We start from the raw sequence: 20,037 nt of genomic DNA, 5'->3' as shown, positions 1-20,037 counted from the left end.
TCTTTATGTTAAAAGAGTAGTTGACAGAAAGCCAGATTTTGGACCATTCTTCAAACTGTCCATTTGATTCTTTCATCGCTACAAACAAATTGACCTGTTTTCTTTTATAAACATTATTAATAAACCAGAGCATGCTTATGTGTTTTCTGATATATAAAAACTCATTTCTTTCATAAATACGGAAATAATATCTAAAAAGCAACAATTAGTTTTTGAATTCTTAGCCCTGGCGTTATATATATTATCGCCTAACTCTTACAGTATGAAAAATTAACAAAATGTAAGTTGAAAAAAGGTTATTTTTTAATTAAAATTATTTGAATGAATTTTTCCCGTGTTTACGATAATGTAGACTTGTTTTCTCAATTAATTTATTCTTTTCCTTCAAAACAAAACTAACTCTTATTAAAAACAAACCCCAAAATAATATAACTTGAAAATGATAGCTAACTTATTCTCTCCATTTGATCCCTCAACCAGACTTATTACATCCCCTAAACTGATATCACTATGCGCCTATTCTCTCTCTCTATTTCTTTTCTAAAGAGAATTTCAGTATACTTCTGACCATCTATCGCGCTATCTTTCTAAGCCACAAACCGTCGGTATTAGAATTTATTAGTTACACTGATTTATGTGCGATTTGAGGGACAGCAATGTAAGTTCTGTATCGTTCTCCTGTCATCATTGAGCAGCGTTTTCTGACCTGACATCAGCACCGTGAGCAAATATCTTTAAAAAAATTATACATACATTCGAATAAACACTTTATTTGATATTATTGCTGAACTTAGTATGATTCTAGCTTCTAGAAGTCCTGATGAACGGACCCGTGGACAGGACGAAATACCAACGCAAAACGCAATAAATGGATTAACATAAAAGCAAAAATGGAAGAGAGAGGAGGAATTGTAATAAAATACATCAATTTCGTTCCAATTAGAAAAGAGGGATAAAAAAGGATAAGACCAAAATGAAAAAAATATTTATTATGTCGCCTGGCGTCCTCGGAAGATATCTGAAACAAACAAAATAAGTTAATTGTTAAATATTTATTTGTAAATTATTGTAAATATGGGCTTGTACGAGGACGATGTTTGAGCGAAAGCGACACGTGTCCTCGGTCCACGTGGCACATCTTCTGCACACCCGATCCCGTGTCAGTCATCCCCAAGTTATTACTTCCTAGGTTTTAAGAGGGCCGACCTTTGGTGAGGTGCCCTTGGGGGGAAAAAGAGTCCTTCTACCGGTGGTTGCTCGTTATTTGTTGTTGAAAAAAAAAAAAAAAAAAAAAAAAAAAAAAAAAAAAAAAAAAAAAAAAAAAGCTACAGACAATCTATACTTTTAGCAAAAATCAATCCGATCTAGATTTATTTATTTTTATTATATTTTATTCAATCAAAATATCAACATTATTGAAGCTGAATATTATTCTTAATAGTTGAACTTTGTTAATTTTGTTATTTCTCTAGGGATAAATCGCTGATAATAGGCTAATGCTGTTGATCAAGTTATTTCATTTACATTTACCTTTACAAATAATAAATCTTTTTTTTTGGTTATTTGCCGTGGAAATTGAAAATGAGGGTAATTTACCATTTGAAGCTCAAGCTCATTTATTTTACTTCCTACATGGCCAGTTTCGTTTACCGACCTCACAATAGTTTCACGGGGGCAACAACCGTGAACCAAAAAGAACCAAAACAAAACAAAAAAATCAAATCAAATCAAATACACCTTTTTGCACAAAATGAAACTGTTTTTACGGAATTCTTAGTTTTAGAAATTCAAATAATTATTATAAGGTTGCGAGTCAGGTGTTTTGGTTTATCTTTCCATGATGAACTTGCTTATGTATACTCTATTCTTTATGTGTAGTTTTACAAAACTCTTCAACATATTGGAACGAATATAAAAATGAAAACACTAGTTCTCCCATGTTGAAAAAATGTATTAAAAAATCGCAGAATTTTTTATTAGTTCGGTTGTATACAATTTAGAACGTTTTAGGTTAATTTTTGATAAAATGCTAACATATTCATCATTTATGCAGGAAATAAGAAATCATTGATACGCTTTCAAGGGATTATGCTAAAAGAATTAATCCAGGATGATGTCCAAATTCATATTTGACATTCACAAGAACATGCAATAAAGGAAGAATGAAAAAATACCCACATGTCCTATCATGGACTAAGATGTAAAGCGAGACGAGGCGGACCAAGATAAAAAGTGGGATCAAACTGTTTTGTCATTTCCTTTTAGTATATATATTCCTTATATATTTCGAACGTAAAAACAAGGCAAATTTAATAATTTTAACTAATCGTTTTTAAAATATGTATTTGTTGGAAAAAAAAATGGAGGACTTAGGGATATTGAACGCACTAGACATTGGCAGATTTTTTTTCCTTTATTATTTATAGTGTATTGATGCTTGACTGTAGAATAATAATTTATCACGTTTCCGGTGGTGGAATGGGTTTATAACGTTTTTATGGAGTAAATTAGGCGGAAACAGGAAAAAATCGAGTTCGATCAAAATATCACATATCCTGAAAAGTTGTATTTTTACAGTTTTGCAACTTTCGGTCCACTTCTGTCCAAAACGCTTAATCGTAATGAATCGATTTTTCGATTTGTAGAACAATAATATCGAACAATTGTAGCGAACGATTTGTTTAAAAGTACCCAGACGTGGAAAAATAAGGAGGGATAATTTTTTAAGGGAAAAAGTTGTAAAATGTTTAGTACAACTTTAGGTTGTTTCTCAAAATGAACGAATCATTATTTAAAAAAATACCGTTGCAAATTCATGATGTATTAAGAAAAATAAAACAAAAACGGGCTTTAATGTATTAAATAGATTATTAGAAAATGGCAACTTTTTCACCTCTCTTGGGACAGCTAAATGACCTTGTGGATTTTTTGTAATAGAGTAAAATTTTAGAGCTTGATGATTGATGATTAAAGAGAAAGGAAGAGTTGACTATCAACATTAAAAGCTATAAAGAAAAATTGGAATTAAAACAATAATAAGAGAAAAACCAGCAGTTCCGAAAGACGGTCGCTACTCCCTTAACCTAAATAGATTTTTCGCATCACATTTCAATTCTCATTTATGCATATATTTTGCATTGTATAAATTCACTTTTCCACGTCCTAAATGCAATTGTTAAATGTAAACATTGTTTGTAAATCCCAGGCCCTGAAGATGATCTCAATAAAAGATCGAAACGTTGGCACGATAAAGAAAATGTTTTTCTGAAACCTACATCACACCCGACCGCATCTCACGATATCTGAATAACTATCGATTAACGGTCACTAATCTCTACACATTTATGCATAAACATGTAATCAATTATAATATGACAAAATAAGGCTTACATGTCCATTATTTAGCATAAAAACAAGACAGCATTAATTCTTTTTTTATAAAGTTTATTTTAACGTTTCAGAGGGAGACCCCGGTAAACGAGCCACGTCTATCATTCGAAACGCGCCCACCTTCTCACAGTACTATTTCCTACAGAATTCCCTCATTTAAATTCTTAAGATTACCAAGAGGGACTATCGACTAGGATACTAAGAATAGTTTGTGATTTATTATTTCCTAGGAATTATTTAACTGGGATTACTTCATGAATATTTCAAAAAATAAAATTTAGGGGGTTGTTCGGGGAGAAACCAAACTATTCAAATTTAGTGTATACACGGATTTTAATTTGCTTACAATTTGTAACTTGTAAAATCTAGTCATTCGAGTATCTTAAATAATAATACAAGATAATATGTTAACAGCCCAATATATCGAGGATGGACGGGCCAAACTTTATAAATATATTATGACAGATTTACCATTGTATGAAACTGTCCATCTTCAGAAGAAATTATTTACCATCAAAGGAAGAAATTACTACTCTTCATGCAATTAATTTCATGCGTCCTTTGTGATTTAGAGGATCTGTGAATATTTAAGTAAAAAATCTATATTTCAGCAGCTCAAGGTAAAATTTCCTAGTTAGTTCTTAGAAGTACTGACAGATTTTTATGGAATATTTGCAAGTTATAAATAAGTAGAAATGCGAGTCATAAGTCTGGCCTCGTATTGAGACACTAACCTTTGCCGAGCCCAATCAACATTAAAAGGAGCTTTTAAGCTGAGGTAAAAAGAAAGAAGTCCCGCGATTCCAGTCGCATCGTTAGCAGGAAACTGATTAATGGCTGGAACCTGTTACCATTTGTCGCAAACGGACGGACGACTGTTTAACGACTCCTGCGGCATAAAAATACACATCGTTGCCCGTCATGCGTTTTCGCCTTCGCCTCCGGACAGGATAAATTACACAGCCGTGACCAATCCCCTGAAAAAAATTATATATACACTATATAGAGAAAAAATAGACGATGAAATCTTAATATAACGGCCAGTAATAATAATTTCTGGGGCGTTAAATGTAATAAGGTGTGAAAATTGTATCTACTCACTTATCACGGGCTATCTATCAGCGATCCCTCCGCTACATCGTTTGTAACAACTTAATTTCGTTATTCTCGTCCCTGGAACGAGAGAAAATTGAATTGGAATGATGAAATTAATAACGATGGCTGTTGAGTACTTCACACTTGACTCATTAAACTTTAATGAAAAAGAGAAATCCTTAAATGGCAGTGCTGAAGAGTAGTATGTTTTAATACATAACTATAAAAATAAATCGTAAACATTAAGTTTTTCGTCTGATTGTGATCATTTAGTCTGCCTCATTGTTTCCCCACTCAGGACTTTATAAAACAGACTCACAGAAATCACTCAGACAAAATGACGAACACCGAAATCTCGTGACAGACAAAAAAACACCACGCTAAATCGCGTCTGACAGACCAACCGAGCAAGGACCAAAATCAAAAAAATTTTTTTTTCATTTAATGCGTGACAAAAAATCTTTGTTCACAGTTACTTGTGGCAACAAATAAAAAGTCAGTTTCTTTCGAAATTATCGTCATATTAAGACAATAATATACATAAAATTTAATCCATTTTATTTAATGATCCGATTGACCAAATTACTTCTTTCAATTAATTAATCTTTGTATGTAAGGTTTTGGTTGAAAATGAAAAAGTTAGTGTCACGATCGGGATTCGAACACATCCGAGACCCCCACCCAGCCGTGAAAAATGGCAAAAAAGAGGTAAAATTGGAAAGGTTGTAGGTTGAGATGGTGAGTTCGTGTCTGAGTGGTAAGTAACGATAGCTCAAGTGGTTACACCAGTGGCGTATTGAGCCGAAGGTCGTGGGTTCGAATCCCGCTCGTGACACTAGCTTTTTCATTTCAACCAATACCATACATAAGATTAATTAATAAAAAGAAGTTATTTGGTCAATCGGACCACGAAATATAATGGATTTATATTAAAACCTAAAAATAGTTAAAATTCTATTTACAGAGAAGGTGAAAAACAATCAACTGATAATCCATCGTCTTTTTTTCAGTAAAAAAGTTTTCAACCGGCCTTCGTTTCTTAAAAGAGCCAATTATGCTTTCCATTCATTATAAAACTGCGCAACTTATAAGCTGTTCGTCCTTGCAAGCACTAGCACCCACCTGAGACCTCCCCGCCCGTGAAAAATGGCAAAAAGGAGGGAAAATTTGAAAGGTTGTAGGTTGCGACGGGGAGTTCGTGTCTTAGTGGTAAGTCACGATAGCTCAAGTGGTTAGACCAGTGGCGTATTCAGCCGAAGGCCGTGGGTCCGAATCCCGTACGTGACACTAACATTTCCATTTTCAACCAAAACCTTACATAAAAAGATTAATTAATTGATAAAATTTAATGTCGCAGAAAAAACTCTGGGGTCTTTTACTATCATATATTGCTAAAAGATTGTAAAATAACGTCATTCCTGAGTGCTTAACATCCAACCTTATCGTGTGTCATGAAAAAGTGCTCACATAAAAATAGTTTTTCTTTTTCAAATTATACTCAAATAAAATTTCTAGGGGATATAAGGATTCGAACCCAGAACCGTTAGGGTGGTAAATACGGAAGTCATAACGATCAGTTTACTGGCGAAATCATGATACCCTGCTGAATTTTCTTGCTGTTGAAGGAGAGCAGTGTGAAAATAAATATTTTACGGAGTTATTCATTTCTAGTTAGTCCCAGATTAATAATCCACGAACTCTGAAATTCACTGCAAATTGTTAGAAATAGTGAAAGTACACAAAATTGTCCAAGGGTGGCCCAACTTTCATAAATTAACCAGGCGTTCTTTTGCAGCAACACTCAGCCACGCTTCGATCCAAGGAAAAGTTTTGGTGAGAGAAACAAAAATCTAGAGTAACGCCATACAGTAACTGTAACATGAAAACATCATCATCGTCAAAGCGTTCCATCACATAATTTTTATCGTCACATCAAAGCCCTAATTGAACATAAATTGAAATGATTTTTCTTTCGTATTTTGTTTCCAATCCTATCATGATATCTTTACAAAATTTTGTTATTATAACTCCATTGAATATTTAAAAATTTTAATATTGCCAACCAAAAAGAAATTATAATGGGTAAAAACTGCACTGTTACAGATAGTCTTTTTTGAAAACAACAGCTTTTCTCTTCCTTGTATTCGGATTTCCAACTTTTGTCCCAATTAAACCTAAATTGTATGGGATCGAGTACTACAGTGGGTTATTTTTTGCAGATCAATTTTATTTAATATCAAAGAAATAATTTTTTTACAAAACGATAATGTTTTAATGAATAATATTATATTATACTTGAAAAAACCTAAAAAAACTTTTAAAAAATTAAGAAAATACTCTTGTGAATAAGATGCATGACATTATCATAATCAGTGAAGTTATAGATATGATATAACGCCGACAATGACTAGTAGAAAATTAATGAGAAAACAGGTTATTAAATACAATAATACACAGAAAAAATAAATGTTTCTAGTTGAAAATTTGAACTTCTCCATTGTCTTCGCTTATGGGGTGGTCTAGGGGTTGGTTGACCGGCCATGTGGCCTCCCCTATTCAAACCCCTCGCCCCGACCAGACCACCCCTTTGTCCTCAATGGGCACGTAAAACCTTTTGGCAAAACGTCCATTTTCCCCTTCTTCCTTTTTTCCTCAAATGGAAGGACATACCTTTGTTATTTGATAAATACAACTTAAACAAAAGCGACGATTCAAGGTTAAGACATGGTTTAGAAAACACACAAAAAAAAACCAGTCAGACTGAGAAGATTTGGTTCAAATAAACTAAAGTTTAGGTCTGTATATGCCTTAATTTGAAAGACTTGGGAAATATATTTTCAAACAATATAATTTGCAGGTAACAAATATTGAATAACCGGCAGAGTAAATCGCACCCCGATTCAATAAAGTTATCGTTATCGTCTTCCTACAATTCAAGCATTATAAACGGTACCAGGTTAATGTGAACCGGTAACCAGGTGCTAATAAGTAACATTAAGAAAAAATTATTAAAACTGAAAGGGATGACGTCCTTTACTATAATATTGAAAACATATTGTAAAATAAAAGTATTTCTTTCCTACAGGATGCCTTAATGTCCATTTGTTATTATTCCCAATTAAAATTCGAACCTAGAACCGTTTGTTTGAAAACTTTTGGAAACTTATGTAGTCAATATTATCTATATAGACGCATACGTTTTTTCATATCAGTTGTAATAATTTTACAAGTTTCTTTTGATTGTGGCTGATCTCAATTTTGTGGCCAAAACTATTATTCTATGACAATAATCTCGAAAAGTTATCTTTATTTTTTGTAATTAGGTCATTACTGATCATATTGGTAGATTAGAACGTTTCGGCGTTTCGCCATATTCAGTGTTGGGTCTGTGTGATTTCTGTGAACTCAAACCTCTTTCATATGGTCATGAGGAAGGATGGGGTGTATAGGTTGGTGCAAGTCATTTTTTAAAATTATTATTTTTTATAGGTCCTGTCAGTCTTTGTAATATGTTGTTTTTCATAATTTATTTTATTTTGTTATTTCTTTTAATGATGTGTTTATGACTGTTTTAGTAATAAATATGTTTGTACATGCCCTAATTTTCGCGAGTATGTTCACTTTTCATCCGTTTTGTGCGCCGTGTAATAATTTCATGATTTTTTTGTATTTTCGAGGATTTGTGGTAGCTTTCTCTTCAGTTTGATACATCTCATTAAATGTGTACCATGACTGCATCCCAATTTTTGTAAGCGATATGCGCAACTATGGGCTTTCAAAAATGGGTAAATTTATATAAGTTTTTAAAATTATTTTTTTAATATATATTTTTAAATTAGAAATGATACCAAGAACAATTAAATTGGTTGTGTATTTCCCAAGTTATTTTTAATTCAAAAACTGAGGGGTATTTTTTATCTTTAAAGCTGTTCATAACTAAAAACAATCATAAAGTTGATGATTATTAGCCCTAAACAGTCAACAAGTGTACTTTATTCTAAAATGATCAGGTCAGTTACATGCGATTCTTCAAGATTGGTGGCCTGTCTAGAGGAATACGAAAATTATGAAATATTTTATTAAGTATATTCAATCAACGCCTTAGATAAAAAGAATAATTAATTGAAATAATTAATATGGTCAATTACGACCGGAAAACGTATATCGATTAATTAAGCGTATTGTTTTATAATAATATATATGTATAATAATATACTATTCCACATAACAGAGTCCTTGGCTCCATACAAAGAGCGTGTAGGCATGCCGCCGGTTCTAAGAAGATTTGTCGAACAGGGTAGCGAGTTTCAGGGTCCCTGTTCCGCTTTGAATGGAATAGGGAATTTTTTTATTGTATATAGCCTTCAAAATATGTGTTTTGTGTTTCTGTATGAGTGAGTGTATTTATTAGAGTGAATGGGGAGGGGCTAATGGTGGAATCCCCATCGCCCCTCGAGCTGTGTAGTGACTTGGGTCGATGGCGGAATATTTATAAAAGTACCCCATCGTCCCCAATTAGATTAGTTTTTTATTGTATGCAGGTCGATGGAGAAATATTCAGTACTCCATCCAATCAAATAGAATGAATGAAATGTATATAGGTGTGAATATATTCTGCATGCGCTAACTGGAATGACCAAGCTGTCGGATTCCACTACTAAAAAAAAGGAAAAATATATAAATTAATAATAATATACTATTGTTTATTATACAATACTTTTTTATATTATATTGTGTTGTATTTTTTCATTCACCTTTCTTAATTTGCTTTTACTTATTACACATAATTTTAAATTTTCTATTCAATTTTTACAAGTTTTAAGGTAATCTGGAAAGAGTGTAAATGAATTGAAAAACCTTTGGAAATGGTTTAAACCCAAATGGAAACAGTTGAACAATAAATGGAAAAGCTGAAATTAAAATGGAAAAAGTTGAGATTATATCGAAAATTTGAAATTAAGATAGGAAAGTCGAATAATAACATTAAAAAAATCGAAATTAAAATGTAAAATGTTCAAATGTATTTGGAATATGTTTAAATATATTTGCAAAAAGTTGAAATTAAAAAAAAACTATATCTGATCTGATATCACCAATTTGACTTGAAAGTGTTTTCTGTTCGCTGAGGTCATAGTAAACACAAAGATGACACATATTTATCAATCGTAAAACAATCGTGGTGACGCAACTTTTGCCGTATAATTAAAGACGTCTGGTTTCAATCCTCCGGAGGGTGAGATATACAGGGTGGGGCAGTTTACATGGGGAGACATGCTGAAAACTGCTCGAGGGGGCGGAGGATGTGATTTATTGTTTTTCAATATTCACGCTGATGTCTGTAAGCTTGACGACGTTCCAAGGAATTTCCTTTTAGGCAGATGGTAATTGTTTTAAGCCGGTCATAGGAGTTAGAGTCCTGAGTCTATTAAATTTCCATATCTGTACGAAATTAACGACTAAAAGGGGACATGTGACGCTACCGTTTCTATTATTAATAATGGAGAACAGTTATGACGAACGGCCTTTCAACCCGATGATTTACAATTATTTAAATGTGTCATTTGTGGCCGGTGGAGGGGTTCCGAGGGAAAAAGGAGACTACGGTTGAGCAATAAAAGTGTTAGGTGTAGCATAGGGGGGGCATTGTGCGCCCGGAAGGGTTGAGTGTCTTTCAGCATCACCCCCGGCTGCTGACTGATACTGACTAATGACCCGCCCTCGCGGCTCCCAATTCAACTCGGCACCCTTCTCACTCGTCCTGTCAAACCCAAAAGATGGATCTACTCCAGTTTCCCACTTCCATTTTCAAATTTTTTTCCCTCCCTCACACGAGCTCTTCACCCATCCAGCACGCGCGCCATTGAGCGAACCGACAGCTGAGCGAAACACGAGATGGATGCCGAAATGGTTTTCTTAAGGTGGTTGTGCTACATTTACTAATAGCCACGGTTTCATCCAATATTCTTTCCTTATTTTAATTTACTATAATATCCTCACAACCCCTTGACATAACCATCTACAAAAAATAATTATGCTATATTCAGGTGTCTTCCCATTTTCTTCCTTCTTCTTCGCCTTCTTCCTTCCAATTTTTCACAGGTCTACAAAACAAATTTCGTTTGTTATAGGCTTTTATTGCTCTGCAATTTACACCGTCGCTAAAGTTAGTTTACATCCTAACAGAAATAATATTGTCTATGTTCGATCATTTTTGTCGGTATATCGGTTGGACTAAACATGAAAAAAAGGCGAAACCTGTCCGACAGACAGAAATATCGAGTAAAAGAGAGCAAAATGATCAGAAAAGATCAAATTAATGGTTTGTACTAACTTAGGATTAGTGGAATGTGTTCGTGTTGAGTTGTAGTTGTTGATTATTCTGTTAATTATGTGCTTAGGGTAGAGATTGTTATGGAGGATCTGTTTGTATATCTTTATGTTCTTGTGCTGAAATGATTCATGGCTCAGGGTAATCATTCTGTGAAGTAACCCTTTGGCCGTGTTATTACTGTATGAAGAGGATGGTGAGATTTAAAGTTGAGGTACGATCTGTGTTTCTTGGTTTTTGGTACCAATCTGTGATTGATGTGCATCTGGTTGTTTTATTACAAGTGTATCTAAAAATGGTATTGTTTTCGATTTCATGTGTAAATTGTAGGCGTGGGTGAAAGCTATTAAATGTATCTAATGTAGTTTGAATTTGATCTGTGGAACTGCTGTCAATATATCATCTACGTATTTAGTGAGGAAGGGTGATGTTAAAGGAAGTTGTGGTATGACTGTATTTAGTAGATGTGTCATGATTATGTCTGCCAGTATCGGGCCTAGGTTGCTACCCATGGCTATACCAAAAAGTTGTTTGTAAAAGTGATTGTCGTATGTAAAATATCCGTTAACATAGCAGTGTCGGATCATTGTTACGAACGTGTTCTTTGATAGAGTTGTGTGTGGTGTTATGTTGGGCCATTTATCTTTAATAATGTTCAGTGTTGTGTCTATTGGGATGTTGGTAAACAATGATGAAACATCTAGGGATATGAGAGAGTAGTGTGAGGGGATGTGGATATTATTAATTTTGTTAATGAAATGAAATGAATCATTTACATTATATGTGTTATCTGTGATGTTGTTGAGTATGTTGGTTAGGTATTTTGTCATGTTATATGTGGGTGAGTTTACAAATGAAATTATAGGTCTTAGAGGGTGTTCAGGTTTATGTGTTTTTACAGATCCATATAGTTTCGGAGGTGTTGGTGAGTTGTTTTGAAGTGATTTGTAGGTGTATGTGTCAATTTCTTTTCGTTTAAGTTTTTCTTGGAGAATTTTGTTTGTCTGTTTGATGAGAGAAGGAGTAGGGTCTGATTTGATTATGGTGTATGTGTTTGTGTCTGTGACAATTTTGTCAATTTTTTCTTTGTACTCTTTCTTGCTGATTGCTATTGTTTGTTTAGTCTTATCAGCCGAAAGAATGAGTATGTCAGGATTATTTTTGAGAAAATTTTTCGTTTTGGTATATGTTTGTTGGGAAAGGTTGTGTTGATTTGTAGTGAGGTGTTGTAAGTGATTTGCTATTGTGTTAATGCATTTTGAGCGTGTTATGTCTTTTTCTTCCTCTGTTTTTGTGGATTTTTGAATTGCAGTCTACATCCGTAATTAATTTAGCTGTTGTTTGTGGTTTTTGTTTATTATAATATAGAGGAGATCATACAATTGTTACTATGTTATGGTTTCCTATTTGGGTCTGCGGGTTGATGGACCTTTAATTTGGTAATTTTCGACTATTTTTCCTTGACTGTTTTCTGGTCTGTTAGACGCATTTCGGCTTCTTTCAAAAGAGAAAACGGACCACACTAAAGAAATAATATTACGCCCAAAACTAATCCATTCGATATTACAGAACATTCACCACAGTTTACTCGGCATATCGATTTAGTCGTCCCTGTTAGGCAATGATCTATTGAAAGTTTACCTACCTGTCAACTGGTATTAACTGCGGAATTGGTAATTAAACCAACCTTTACGTTCTGACCCTGCTCATTCCAAAGCCCACATAAAGTTTATTAAGAAAATATATACATACAATTCCATTTAATTTGGTTAATAATGCTCATTGAAAAATATAGTTACTAATAAATAATTTGTAAAAAATGATAAAAAAATTTCAACTTGCAAAAGGCAATAGGGTGGGAAATGGTAGAAACTATAATGTGAAAGGGAGAGGGACAGGGGGAGAGAGTTTGAGAGAAAGAGAAAGGAATAGCTACATCATTAGACATGTAACGCAACAGAAATTTATTTTATTTCTATAATAAAATTGAAAATGTAAGACAAATAAATAACAAAAAGTTAATTACTTGGAGAGTAAGGATAAGAGAAGGAGAGACGAAGTGCTAGAGGGAGGGCGAAAGACAAGAAAAAAAGGGAGAATGAGAAAGAGAAAAGGGAATTGTAGACTGAGTGAGAGTCACAGAGAAAAAATAAATTGGAGGTATATTTTATACATAATGCATTTATTAGTTTCTAATTTATTGCTGTATTTTATTAAGATATTGTTATCAGAAATCAGGTATTAGGTCACAAAAACTCCCAATTTCATGCCAAGCTTTCGTTTAATTTGTGAACATCTTCAAAAATAGTATTATTTCAATTAGTGCAGACAAAGGAAATATAAATGTATTAATGAAAAAACAAGAGTATGAACAAAAAATGAAAATTTTATTTCAAGACAGTAATATTACTTCTTCTTTAAATGTGGATCTCACATCAAAATTTGAAAAAAAGTAGTTTAGTTGATAAATTATTTCAGGCGAAATATAAAACTTAAACTATAAAATATAGAGAAAATAAAATAAAAAATACACAATTCCCTCTTCCTAAAAATATATGGATTACCTAAGATCCATAACAAGAATTTTCCATTAAGGCCAATTATTTCCATGTTCAATCATCTTTTTATCATCCATCACAGTTTATGAAACTAAGATTAGAACTCTTTTCAAAAAATTACTATAATGTAAATAATTCATAATTATACAGAAATCGTGAGATGCGGTCTGGTGTGATGTAGGTTTCAGAAAAACATTTTCTTTATGGTGCCAACGTTTCGATCTTTATTGAGATCATCTTCAGGGTTCAAAGTGTTTGTCTTCTGTGTAATTGTGCCATTCTTGCGTGTCGTGTTGAGAGAAACCTACATCACACCAGACCGCATCTCACGATTTCTGAATAATTATCGATTAGCGGTCACTAATCACCACACACACGTAAATAATTCACTTGAATTTAAAGAAAACATTTAGACAATGAAAATTGAAGATAGTAACATTTTGTTTTCATTGGATGTACAATCGTTATTCATTTCAGTTCCACTCGATGTAGTTATGTACTTAGTTTTCCAACACTGGACAAAAGTAGAGAAAATTATTAGAATACCATTAGACTTGTTTGTGGAAAGCCGATTTTTTTTGGTATGAGAAGTTACTTTAAATAACAAGAGAAATTTGGAATGGGTGGTGTGCCATCTTCCGTATTAGCTAATGATTAAATGGGTAATTGCACAAATCCCACATACAATAAAATTTATTTGTGAGTATGTAGATGAACTATTTCTATTCATCCCTAGTGACAAATAGTCTGAAATATTATCTAACTTCAACCAGTTACCATGAAGCCATAAAATTTACACCCGAGAAGGAAGAGAATGGGTACATTCCATACCCAGACGTAAAAGTGATAACACACCAGGATGGAAATATTTATACAGACAAGCACACAATGGACATAAATACGGACAGATATTTCCATTTTAAATCTGCACACTCGTTCAGTTCAAAGATAAATTGTGCCGTGGGTGCTGTCAATCAACAAAAGGTATTTGGAAGGGAATAAAAAAATAAATAAATTGCATAAAAATAATTACCCAAAATCCCTATGCAGCAACTTTACTCACCTATTCATAAAAGGGAAAAAAATCTACCTCGTCATGTCCGGATATTATCGGACACAACATAGTCCTATGAAAAATAACTTATCGGAATATCGATCAATAAAAATTTTAACATATGTATCAAACATTTCCGAAAAAACGAAAAAGGATGTTTTAGTATATTTGCTCCGAATATTCTGATAGCCTATAAATATTGTAAGAAAATATCACAATTACACTCAAACGTGAAAAGTAAAGAAAATCTATAAAACCAAGCACATATAATCCAGGAGATAAATTGCAAAAATTGTGACAAAAAATAGGAGAAACTCTAGAAAGAGTGGGTGACCGAATACGACTACATAAACTAAATTGATAGAATCAAAGTAGACAAGCTACTGGACTTCAAAACACTTACCGATTTGGAAAATTACAAAATATTGGACAAAGGAAAGTGGTCGAGCAGACGAAAGTGTAAAGAAAAGTTACACATAAAATTAAACAAAAACAACTGTAATATACAAGTAAACAGGATAGGTGTAAGCAATATTGATGAGAATATAATTGAATATATTAAAACAAAGAAAAAGAAACACCGGACACGATCCATGTGTACACTCAGTGATCAATAATTGTAATTATCAATGTTATCGATGTTCACTTTCTCCAGTTGAAGGTTATCATTTCCTAAGGTTGTCTGCTATTTCATTTTATTTATATTAAATTGACCACATTGTTAAAAAATAATTTATCTGTTGTTGTTTTTAGTGTTTTTGATTTTTAATTGCTATTTTAATATGTTATTTATTTATAATCAACGCTTTATAATCATCTACATATGTACGTGATAAATAAATTGTTAAACTAACTCAGTAAGTAGATAATACTGTGATTTATCAATACGACTATAGTTTTATGTGTTTTCGTATTAGGCTTTGAAGATGTTTAGAAATTTAAAAAATTGGCATGAAGTTGGAAGTTTCAATGTTTCTGTGACCTAATACCTGATCGTCACATATACAAATTGTACTCTCATTATGTTCTAGATGCCTTAATAATCAAGAATTACCAATACATCCCGTTGTATTATATTTGTAAAACATAAATGAGTAAGGTAAAAAAATGTGTATATTGGAAAAAGCAGTTAAAGATAGAAAGAGTGAGTGAGTGAGTGTGAGAGAGAGGGGGAGAGAGAGAGATAGGTATGAATGATGAAAATTATAAGCAGTACAATATGATACTCTAATTAACTAAACTTCTTGCAAATTCTATTTTTTATTAATGTCAACAAAATATGGCGATCAAAAAACGACGACGATTTTAATATTTTATAACTCTTTCTTCTAATGTAAACCTATTTTAAAATAACCTGACATAAACACAAATATAATACACACAAAAATAAATATCAATTCCAAGTATACTAACAATATCTTAATTATTTGGGCACTTTATCACACCACTCTTCAAAATAAAAAATTAAAGATGTTCCAAATACCAAAAAAATACAGTTTAAGATCGAGCTGACTGAGAGAACTATTATTTTTTCTAATTTTGAACAGATTCCAATAACCTTGGAAATGCAAATATATTTGAATGCTTGAGCAAAGGGTGGTATTTGCTGTTAATCTACCCTTGGATAAGAAATAAACGTTGCCCCCTTTTATTTTTGACATGGGCGTGACGGGGAACGATAATTTATGACTATTCCCACAGTTGAAATCATTAGGTTTTATAGATTAAGCAACAATAGGCAATAGCACGGCGACGCCCACCGAATTCTAGTCTAAAACACAGAAATGGAACGATGTATCAAACTTAACGACTTCGCACAACATATATCAACCGTAAGGTCTAAATCCACATACCTTTGAAAAACAAGGTTCGATCCTGGCGATTTTTAACCTCACTATTCCGAAAGTAAGAATTGCACCTAACAGGTAAATAAATTATATTTTATAATTTAATATATATTCAAGTATATATTAAAATAAATCGAACCCACATTTGGCCACCTGTACGAAAATAATATTCGTTCGCTAATAATCTCTGTAGAGTTCCTTGGTCTGTCTATTATTTCCCCCTCTCTTTCTCTTACTCACTCTCTCTCACTCTCTCTTTCTATCTCTCTCTCTCTCTTTCTCTNTCTCTCTCTCTCTCTCTCTCTCTCTCTCTCTCTCTCTCTCTTTATCTCTCTATCTATCTCTATCTCCTTCCCTCTCATTATCCTACTTTCACTATTTCTTATTATCAACCATTATCTCTCCCTCTCGCACTGAAACGCACTTTACTCTCTACCTTTCAGTCTGTTTGTGTTCCACTCTCATTCTCTTCTTTACACCTAAACTCTCATATTCTACCACTCACTTCTTCCTAGTTCTTTGACACCATCTATCACTCGCTTCTCTTCCACATCCTTTTCCTCTCACGAATATCCCGTCTCAGCCTTGTTCTCTTTACAGATCACCACTATCGTGTCTCTCTCTCTCTTCTCTCCCTCGCTTTCATTCTTTCTCTTTTTCTCTCACTTTCTTTCATACCGTCTACTGTCTCATGAGTACATATATATATATACTAACTCTTTTTTTTTCTGATCATCACAACCTCACTGTAAATAAATCTCTGTTTCTTTGCATGTCTGTTTATCTGCTATCGTACCTTTCAGTTTTTCTCTCTCTCTCTCTCTCTCTCTCTCTCTCTCTCTCTCTCTCTCTCCCTGTTTTTTTATTTGATGAGGGTGACTCACTTTTTATTTATCCATACCTCTGCCAATATTGTATTCATTGTATTCACCTCTCTCACATCTCACTCTCTCTAACACAAACGTTCTTACTCTCGATCAAACAATCAATCGATTCTCGATCTTTCTATCTCTATAAGTTTGTGCCTAGTTATGTAACTAACCATTTAATTTGTTGTTCATTCACACATTTGTCTAACATGCTCAATTTGTTTAATATTTCTTTTCCGTGCTCTCTACTAACTCATAAGCGTATCTTCCTCCCATCAGGCTTTTGTTTTTCCTGGTCATTACGACCCCAATGTAACAACATAAATAAACTAATTAACTATTTCTATGCATATTTGTTTGTCGACACAAACTGTCTTTCAGTTCGTCACCATCTGGTGTGTTCTCTCTCCTTTCTTTTCTCACTTCTGTATTCACACTCTCTATTTCCTTCTCCTGCTCTCTCTTTATTTCTAATTTTTGTTAATGGAAAGCAATTTATCAGGTAGATAGTGATTAGTAGTATAAGTAAACCCAAATTACATATAAAATAAATCTGTATATCTTTGTACTTATGCTTTTGTGTGCCTTTTACTCTTCTCACCCCTTCTCTCCCCAATGCGTTCCCTCTCGCTTTACCTTTTTTCCTCTTTTTTCAAAATTTGCTTAGTTACATAGTTGTAATACACTACAATAGAGCTATAGGATGAAATTTGTAAAATTATAATTTTATAATCATTGTCTGTTTTAAATTTTTAGTCTCTGTCTCCCTCACCCTCTCTCACTATCACCACTACTTTGTGTACCATCAGTGCCATTAATGTGAACGCTCTTCTTGGATTTTTGATGTCACCGTTACCGAAGTAGTAGTGCGGTTCCCCGAAAAATTTGAATATGATATTAATAATCATTTGAGAGATTAATGAAGTAAGTATCCTTGTACTTGTAAGAAATGAGTAATCGCACTTAAGCACCTCTACCCGACGATAATTAATAATTTACCAAGGAAATATCAAAACGAGACTAGAAAAATACCCAAAAAAGGGCAAGCAGTTAAATATAAATGAACAAGAACCTTTTTTTAATTGAAATTTACTCGCAACTATGTATAGGAAGCTTGAAGATATTAAAAGGTTACAATGAAACGAGTAAGGTTACTTGTATAAACAACCGTTTATACAGTCTCTTTACCTTTTTCCAATCATAAATATGCCTGTCAAGATCATAAGTTCGATTCAAACGCATTCTAATTTAAGAATTTCTACTATTTTGGTTTAGTTTGGTCAAATATTTACCGTAAAAGTAGCATAAACTAAGGGAGGATAACATAACCTTCCAACCAACGGAAATCTATTCAAAAACTCGCACTTTATAAGTTGTTCAAATGATAAACTAGTTAATCTATCATTGTTTATGTATTTATTTATTATATACGACTTTTTTAAATAAAATTGAAATGGTATTGGTTTCCCTTTCGTTTGATATATGGGGAGGAATTTATACTTTTTCTTCGCTTGTAAACTTTAAATTAGTATTTATTTGTTATTGTTCATTATTCCTAAAAGTCAGTGCTACTTATAAATAAAATAACGAAATATGTGCCAATTGTTAACATTTCTTTTCTCAATGATGTAACGGTAGACTACTGGTCTTTAATACGTAAACTAGCTTAATAATCAGTACTTTTTAACAGTTTTTTTTATAGGTTAAGTAAATAGATATCACAGTTTATATTATAAACAAATATTTGTCAAACTTACCGTGAAAAAATGAAGAAAACAGTGTTCCGCGTCTCGCACATTGTCGTCCTGGCGGCCATGTTTGTATAACATCCCCTTCCACCGCCATGGGCCAAGCTGCACCGAGGGGGTTGCAGCCACCCTTCCGATCTCAATCTCTCCTCTCCCGGCTTCGCTATTTTCCACAATCACAATGACACACATAATGGAGGTTATTGATTTTTCCAAAACGGGCTAATGGCTTCTACGATTTAAAAAAAAATTCAGAATATACAATATTGACTACTTTTTTTGTTCTATGTGAAAATATTTAGAAAAGAGGTTATTCGGTGTTTAAATTATAATAACAATTTTACAAATTACATAGGGATAAAATGTATTGTTTTGTCATGGAAATAGAAAATTATTATATTTTAAAAAGACAATATTTTTGATATAAGCGGACCATGAAACCTTATAAAAATTTTGATATAATTGTTACGGCGACAGAGGTCCTGCTATGAAAAAATCCAAATGCGACATATGGCATATAAGGAAGACAACTGTTCCTCCGTACCCTTCAATGGTACACCCCGTAACGAATTTTCCTTTCGTTTACTCTTCAAATAGACAAAGTTAATAACAATATTAATTTGAAATGCAATATCGCTCACCTGTGTTCAGATGTTGCTCCTTCGCCGGCGAGGGTTGGAATAGCCCTTGGTGAAAGCCACCCTCCTGGAGAAAGTTGCAAAGGTAGGACGATCATAAATCCACCCTGTCCGGCACGGGACCCCCGGTGAAAAAAGGAGGGAAAATTCTGGGACGGTCGGCGAACGATTGTAAATAAAATTTGTACGCCCTTTTCCGTCGGACCGTTAGTTTTAGACTGAATCTAGGTACTAGGGGCTCTGAACGACTTTAAAAAAGCACGTTGCAACAATACGTTTGCATACAAAAACGAGATTATATTATTTGAAATTCTGCAAAAAGCCAAACTTCTAAACAATAAAAAATGTGGATTCAAAAACCTGCTTGTTCCAACAAAAGGATTTTGTTATATAACTACTTTATTCTTAATAGTCTAAAGAAAAATATTTTGTATTAAAAAACGATCAAAGGGAGAAAACATTCATTTCCGTCGTCAAGCTTTCGAGAACTTATTACCCATTTATTAATAC

The 20,037-nt window shown here is 33.1% G+C and overlaps 1 long non-coding RNA gene across 1 annotated transcript; it reads right to left on the bottom strand.

Annotated features, from left to right (window-relative positions):
- Positions 1-702: 702 nt before the first annotated feature.
- LOC106661344 lies at positions 703-19,560 on the bottom strand. Its single transcript, XR_002910390.1, has 5 exons — positions 19,531-19,560; positions 18,899-19,052; positions 4,492-4,563; positions 4,125-4,367; positions 703-1,018 (listed from the first exon to the last, which is right to left on the bottom strand). It is a non-coding gene; the product is annotated as an uncharacterized LOC106661344 (long non-coding RNA).
- Between the last annotated feature and the right edge of the window lie 477 nt (positions 19,561-20,037).

The sequence above is a fragment of the Cimex lectularius genome, unplaced genomic scaffold, assembly GCF_000648675.2.
Source record: "Cimex lectularius strain Harlan isolate CLEC.00 unplaced genomic scaffold, Clec_2.1 scaffold18, whole genome shotgun sequence".
Taxonomy (NCBI): domain Eukaryota; kingdom Metazoa; phylum Arthropoda; class Insecta; order Hemiptera; family Cimicidae; genus Cimex; species Cimex lectularius.
Note: the sequence above shows the minus strand (reverse complement) of the source record. Positions and strands in the feature narration are given on the sequence as shown.